The sequence below is a fragment of the Benincasa hispida genome, unplaced genomic scaffold (genome assembly GCF_009727055.1).
Source record: "Benincasa hispida cultivar B227 unplaced genomic scaffold, ASM972705v1 Contig625, whole genome shotgun sequence".
NCBI classification, from domain to species: domain Eukaryota; kingdom Viridiplantae; phylum Streptophyta; class Magnoliopsida; order Cucurbitales; family Cucurbitaceae; genus Benincasa; species Benincasa hispida.
In genome coordinates, this window is record NW_024064981.1 from 1 (window position 1) to 5918 (window position 5918).

A 5918-nucleotide genomic window follows, 5' to 3' on the forward strand; every position below is an offset into this window, starting at 1 on the left:
TTCTCAACAACGATGGATCAGGATGTAAGACGGGCATATTAGGGTGCGTGATCCAGTAATCTTCATGCGGAACAGGTTGAAATTGAGGATAGTAACATTCAGCATACGTTGACAATTTGTAATAGTCCTCAATTTGGAGAAAAATTCTCCGATGGAACCCGATCTCCACGACGAGGAATTCTCCATCCCGATCCACGTGAAAATTTTTACAGGATGGAGAATGAAATAGGGAGCATGGATGGAGACGGGAAAACCATCCCCGACCCTACCCCGCCCGTGGACATCTCTAGTCATTAATATTCTTACCTCTACAAGAGATAAAATGACAAAATAAGTGTCATGAATTTTGATTGTGACAGTTTTTAAATCTCAATTTTTTGTAGTGCTTTTTTTATATATAGAATTTCGTTAATTTTTCTAAAATTTAAACTTACCCATTATAACAATTATAATTTTTTTTAATTGATTTTACACCAAAAGAAAACCTTTTTTTTTTATGTATACTAGTAAAAAAAAAAAAAAAAAAAAAATTTTAGAACATAAATTTTGAGAGTAAAATTTGATTAGTGAAAGCAATATTTTTCATTTCTTTTAAATATTAAATATTTAAGATGATTTTATGAAATCAACAAAGAAATAGTAAATAGAGTTGTATTTTCTTATAGGTTAATTTACAATGTATATAAAAGGTAACCAAACTGTGCATATATAGTTTGCATCAATTTTATACTATCGAGGCTAAAGCACCAATTCTCTCATCATAGGGGAAAAAATCAATATAAAATACTTTTGACCGAGTTGAAAATCTCTTTGTAACATAAATTGTATAGTGAAATACAAAATTGGAATAATTATATACTTCATTAAGTTTAAATTGTAAATTTTGGACATTAAATTTTAAAGTAAGAAAAAGGGAAATGGAAATGAAAAAATTAATTGAAAAGAAAAAGGTGCATTAATTAAATGAAAATACATATAATTATGAAATTAAACGAAAAGTTATATGTTAACTTGTACAAACAAAAATGATATAATAAGATATATTATCTTAGAGTAATTATTGTGTGGTTTCTTCAAATGTGGATTGATTTATAGAGGGAAAAAAAGTATTTTATATGGAATTTTCAAAAATAGAAAAATAAGGGAAACCATTTATACAAAATAGCAAAATTTTAATGTTTTTTGATAGAAGCTAATAGAAATTGATCACTATAGATGCTGGTAGAAGTCTATCAGTGTCTATCAATGTATTTTTTTTATTTTTTGCTATATGTATAAATAGTTTGACATTTTTTTTAATCTGTGAAAATTTTCCTATTTTATATAAAAATTATAGGCATTGACATTTACTAATAAATTAAATAAGTATTAAATTAACAAAAAAAAATGTTAAACAAATTAAACATTCATCAATATAAGTGTTAAATATCTAAATAATATAATAATGAGATTACGAAAGAGGGAAAAAAGAATAGTTGGTTGGGATTTTTAGATTAAGAATAAATTAAGAATAAAAAAAATAATCTATATTTTACAACAGATTTCTCTAGAACTTCTATCTCATATCTCTCTATCCTCTCAAAAAAATCTTCTATTTTATAAAAAAAATTCCAAAACTTCACTCCCATATCTCCCTTACCTCTCCAAAAAAATCTTTTAGAACTTTGATGTCATCGATAGAATCGATTTTGGTTTGAAGTTTCCAATTACGACAAAATTTGTCCAAAACTTTGTCCAAAACTTTGCACACTAATCATAGGTTAGTTCAACACTCTCTTTCTCTAAATACTTTTAGATATATTACTCTTCTCTTTATCATTCTTACTTTTCTCTTCATCAATATTATTTATTTATCCAATGTTGATGAAGTGAGGACAAAAGAAATAATGGTTGACAAGAAACAAGTGAACTCAAAAAACTATGTTCAATCTATTTCTCTATCAGACATTCAAACTTTAATCTCACTCAAATTTTTCCCTTTCAAATGAAAAAACATCTTTTTTTAAAAAAAAAAAAATCTTAAATCACACTACTAACTTAGTCATAGATTACTATACCTCTCCATTAATGTAATGAGTTTCTGAATTTGTAGGGCCTCATCGTGTTCGTTCAATGTTTTCATACAAAAGATCAAAATTTTTTAGTCCACACTATTTTTGGAAAGGTTTCTATGATAGAGGAACTTTTTGTGGCTTCAAATTAACATGAAAACTAGCAATAATTGGCTATGAGACTCAATTTCTATTTTTGTAGATAGATTATCACAACATGAAAAAGTTGTGTTGTTTTGATTTGGAGTTGCATGGGAAGTTTTTTTTTTTTTTCATGTATCTATTTTCTTCTTCTTCTTCTTTTTTCTTCTTTTTTTTAATAAACAGTACGTACGATCATGAAAATCTATAGATGTGAGGGTAGAATAGTCTTTACAAAAAAAGTTAAGGGCAAAGAGGGAATTAAAAAATTCTCCCCTCTTAACCCATTTTAATGTATTATAGATATAGATATAGATATATATTTTTCTCTCGAAAGTTCCTATACTTTCCATATTTATTTATTCCGTAGTTTTCAACTCACTAGCTCCTCAAAAAAGTAAAGTATATATATATTGAATGATTGATAAATTAGTTAGGGTCATGACAAATAATAAGTTATAAGCTACGAAGTCAAAATCATTAAATAATATAAATTAATATTTAATTTGGATAGAATTTTGTAAGATAGGAATTACATTGTTACAAATTTGAAAGCACGTAAACTAATTATTACATATTAAATTAAATGGACTAAATTGAAAGTACAAGAATGAAATAAATTAAAGCTTATGACCCGTTTGGTTCACGAGGAAACAAGATGTCAGAATAGAAAATGGTATTTTATCATGTTTGTTACACGTTTTCAATCGTGGGAATGAGAATATCTTATTTAAAGACATTTCATATTTTCATTCATGGAGGTTTTTCGTAACCATCCAAACACATGGGTCTTCTCCATTTTTAGTGGTTTTCTCTCTCTCTACTTTTTATCTATTCATTTTATTTGTTTTACTTATTTCTTGATATTGTTTAATTTATTTAATTTTTATAAATATGTTTAAATTAAATTTATATTGACATATATAATTAATTATTAATAATAGTACTAGTATAATAATTTATTATGTTATTATGAATTAATATGAAAAACTATAATCTTTTTAAATATACACACACATATATATATATATATATATATATATGAATAACCATAATTATATTCCTTAAATATCCTTTTATGGGTAATATATAATGACATTATAAATTACTTAATCTTTAAAATTTTTTTTAAAATAAGTTAATTTTTTTCAATTGAACAATTTTACTTTGTGCTTCTAGTTTTAATCTATAATTATAGTCACTTTTTTAAAATTTAAAACATTAGTTGATGATTTAAATTTAATTAGTTTATATTAACTTCTTTGTATATAAGGCTTATAATTGACATTAAACAATTAACTAGTTAACTCTTCAATTAACAAAATTACAGAAAAAAATAGAAAAAAATAGATATTTAAATAATACCAATATTTTTTAATAAAAAATTGATAATATAAATATGCAATATAAAAAAAATTAATGGATAATAAATATATTAAACTGGAGGATAAGTGGATAACTTTAATTAAATTTTAATGGCTTAAAATTAATTTAATAACTTAATGTAATAAAAATAAATTAACAAACAAAAATAATTATTGAAATTAATTTTGATTAAATTTTTTACTTTTATAATTGTATAAAATATGACATATCCCAAACATTTCATTTCGTTTCTATACATAACCAAATATAGTCATCACTGATTTTCAAACATCTTATTCCCAAGTATCTATAAAAGCTTGAATCAAATGCACCTTATTTCGGTTTGGTTTATGGGAATAAGAGGTGAAAATGAAAAATAATATTTTATCATCATGTTTGGGACAAGTTTCCAACCTTGGGATGTGAATATCTTATTCCAAAACATTTCATATTCGCATAGTTTTTCATAACCATCTAAATAGGTGGGTTTTCTCCATTTCCAATGGTTTTTCTCTTTCTTACTTTTATATTTTCATTTTATTTGTTTTTTTGTGGATATTGTTTTTAATTTAATTTAATTTTATAAATATTTTTAAATTAAATTATAATTTACACATATAATTAATTTTATTAATAGTATGCTAATATAATAATTTATTCTATTATCATGAATTAATATGAAAACCATAATCTTTCAAAAAAAAAAACTACTAATAACCATAATTTATTTGTTTAAATATCTTTTTATTGGTAATATATATTAGTATTATAAATTATATATTAAAGTTATTAATTAGTCTTTAAAAAATGTTAATTAATCGACTAATAATAGAATAAGTTACTTTTTGTCAATTAAATAAACTTGTACACTTGTATTAATCTATAATTATAGTTATTAAGAACATGTTTGATGATTTAAACTCAATTAGTTTATATCAACTTGTATATAAATTGACATTAAACAATTAGCTAATTAACTCTTCCATTAACAAAACTAAAAAAAAAAATAGATATTTAAATTAATTATCAATATTTTTTTAATAAAAATTGATAATATAAATGTAGAATATATTAAACTAGAGGATAAATGGATAAATTTAATTAAAGTTTAATGGCTTAAAATTGATTTATTATAATAAAAAATAATTAACAAATAAAAATTATTTATTTAAAATTAATTTTGATTAATTTTATACTTTATAATGGAAAAATTAAAAGAATATTGTACTTTTAGAAACTATTAGGAAAACTATTGTTGTTTTCAAACTATTTGTAAAAATATTGTTGTTTTAAATAAGTCGAGGGTTGAAAATATTGTTGATGGCCTAGATAGGTCGAATTTTCAACCCTCGACCTTCCTTTTTTTTTTGTAAGGAAAATATTGTTGTTTTCAAACGGATTCTGTCATCTCAGCAAGTCTGACTAAATAACGAGCTAATGAATCTCCTTTTTTTTGCCGCTAACGAGCTAACGAGCTAATCAAATTCAAGAGCGAGATTATGAGAGACAGCGAGAGTTTGAGAGAGCGAGATTTTGAGCGAGAGCATGAGCATGATCGAGAGCGTGACCGAGATTTTGATAGAGAGCGAGAATACCGTACAAATTTCCCTTTTTTTTCCTTTTTAATGTAAAACTTTATTGCTTACAATAAAAAAAAATTGAATACACAATAGATTATTATAAAAAAAAAAATTGAATATACAATAAATTATAATTAAAAAATTGAATATGCACTAAAATGAATATATAATAACAAAATTATTTATTTTTCAATCCCTAACTATCTGGAGCCCGTCTTAATAACGAAAGACACTTCCTTCGATTATGTCCTAACTGGTTACAAAATCCACATCGTTGTCGTGTGACTGGTTCTGTCCAATCCATCTCGTTATGATAACGTAAACTTTTCGGTCTACCAGGTTTTCTCAACAACGATGAATCAGGATGTAAGACGGGCATATTAGGGTGCGTGATCCAGTAATCTTCATGCGGTACAGTTTGAAATTGAGGAGAGTAACATTCAGCATACGTTGACAATTTGTAGTAGTCCTCAATAAAATCTTCGTAGTTCATGTTAAAATGTGAGCAAACGGCCATAAAATGCAAGCATGGAATGCCGAATACTTGCCACTTGTTACATGAACAGTACCGCTCAGACCTGTTTTTCCTCAATATTTGAACGTTTCCTCCTTTGGCATTGAGACTATGACGTCCGATCTTCACATAAAACACACCTTCATACCGATCGTATGATTGTATTTCATGTTTACTAGATCGTGCAGCCCATTTATTTTTTTGTTGTGTACATACCTGGATTTTTACTCCACTTAGTATTATAAAATATGTTTGAAATAAATTATT